The following is a 2,500-nucleotide window of genomic DNA, read 5'->3' as shown; positions in this document are numbered from 1 at the left end:
AAAGTAGTCCTTCCACTTCGTAGCACACTCTCCTCGCTTGGCAGCACATTTCCATCTGTATCTTTGATCGCCCTAACTTGTCGCACATCCTCGGCAGCTCGGTCTCTCTGTCTAGCCAATCTGTACAAGTCTTTTTCTCCTTCCTTAGTGTCTAACCTGTCATACAGCTCACCGTACGCCTTTTCCTTTACCTTTGCCACCTCTCTCTTTGCTTTACGCTGCATCTCCTTGTACTCCTGTGTACTTTCTTCATCTCTCTGACTATCCCACTTCTTCTTTGCCAACCTTTTCCTCTGTATACTTTGCTCTACTTCCTCCTTCCACCACCACCACCACCACCGCCAAGTCTCCTTGTCTTCCTTCCTCTGTCCCGATGACACACCAAGTACCTTCCTAGCTGTCTTCCTCACTATTTCTGCAGCGCTTGCCCAGCCATCTGGCAACTCTTCACTACCACTCAGTGCCTGTGTTAACTCCTGCCTGAACTCCACACAACAGTCTTCCTTCTTCAACTTCCACCATTTGATCTTCGGCTGTGTCTTCACTCGCTTCCTCATGTTGGTCTCCAAAGTCATCTTACAGACCACCATCCGATGCTGCCTAGCTACGTTCTCCCCTGTCACCACCTTGCAGTATGCAATCCGTTTTACATCGCGCCTTCTACACAAGATATAGTCCACATGTGTGCACTTTCCTCCACTCGTATACGTCGTCACCCTGTGCTCCTTCCTCTTCTTGAAATATGTATTCACCTCAGCCATTTCCATCCTTTTCGCAAAATCGAACACCATCTGTCCTTCCACATTTCTCTCCTCGATTCCATACCTTACCATCAACTCCTCATCACCTCTGTTCCCTTCAGCAACGTGTCCATCGAAGTCCGCTCCAATCACCACTCCCTCCTCCTTGGGTACCCTTTCCACCACGTCGTCCAACTCAACTCCAGAATTCTTCTTTTTCGTCCATCTTACACCCGACTTGCGGGGCATATGCGCTGATAACCGTCAGCAATACACCTTCGATTTCCAGCTTCATAATCCTCACTCTGTCTGACACTGTGTTCACCTCCAGCACGCTCTTGACATACTCTTCCTTCAGAATGACCCCTACCCCATTTCTCCTCCCATTCGCACCATGGTAGAAGAGTTTGAACCCACCTGCGATACTCCTGGCCTTACTCCCCTTCCACCTTGTCTCTTGTCACCTTTCTTCTTTCCATCACGTCAGCCAGCTCTCTCCCTTTACTAGCCATAGTGCCAACATTCAAAGTTCCGACTGACTCTCACCTCCACACGCCTACCCTTCCTCCTCTCTAGCTGCCTCTGGACATGCCTTCCCCCTCTCCTTTTCCTTCGCCCAACAGTAGCCTAGTTTCCACCGGCACTCCGCTGGTTAACAGTACCGATGGCGGTCGTCGGTAACCCGGGCCTCGACCGATCCGGTATGGAAATCTTATTTATGATCCGCATATTTGATTTGGCAAAGATTTGACGCCGGATGCCCTTCCTGACGTAACCCTCCCCATTTGTCCTGGCTTGGGACCTGCACTAAGAATGCATTGGCTTGTGCATCCTCAGTGGCTGGGTTGCACGCTTTTCTATGTTTGCCCCTCACTTTTGTGGCGTGAACTATCAATTCTAGTAATACAGGTGTGTTTATGTTAGGTATCACAGACACACGCACACGCACAATATATGTCCAAAAGTATTGAGATAACTGACCATTACACCTACAGGAGCTTTTCTGACATCTCATTCTGAATCCATAGAAACCCATATTCCACGAAGCTCCCGGCGCACAGTTTTTGTGCCGATGTTAATGCCAGGAGAAGTTTGGATCTCTGCAGTTATTGAGTCAACAGAGCGTTGGCGACTTGAGTTGCTGTTGTCCCTAAAGGCTTGCACTTTTCAATAATATGATGATATATGAAGCATAGAGAGTAAACGGGATAGATACCTTTTGAACAGCACCCTGTAGTACAGCACTTTGAAGGTACATATGTCGTCACTTGCTGTAGTGGTTTTTACTGATGGGCGTGGCCAGGTTTTCAGAAGCCTCTCAGTTGTCAATGTGAGAGCCAGGGGACGCGTCTGCCGTACGTTTAGGGTTAGGGTTAGGGGATTTCTCTGGCAGGGCTGGTTACAGTAGGGCTGCTTACACCACACCCCGGACTGGATTTGTTGCGTGTTTGTGTCCTGATCGATGGGCCAACTTAACACGCCTTCGGAGGGTGTCCGCCGGCCGGCTTTGCCGGCGTTCGGGCGGTCGGTTCCTCCGGTCTGGCGGATCGATGTCCTTTATTTAATGTTCTTAGTGGCGAGCAGAGTGCGGAGTGGGAGGGGCTCTACCGCGTAGTCGTCCTCTCCGTTGCACAGCTCGACAGCGTGCTCGGCGGTGCTCAGCCGGACCGTCTATCCCAGTTGCTCTTCCACGGCTCCCCTCGCGAGGCTTGCGGCCCCCCCCCCCCCCCTCCAACATCTGTATGGGGAGGGGTGGAACA

This window comes from Lampris incognitus, unplaced genomic scaffold (genome assembly GCF_029633865.1).
Source record: "Lampris incognitus isolate fLamInc1 unplaced genomic scaffold, fLamInc1.hap2 scaffold_140, whole genome shotgun sequence".
NCBI lineage: Eukaryota > Metazoa > Chordata > Actinopteri > Lampriformes > Lampridae > Lampris > Lampris incognitus.
The sequence above is the reverse complement of the archived record's forward strand: the minus strand, read 5'-3'. Positions refer to the sequence as shown.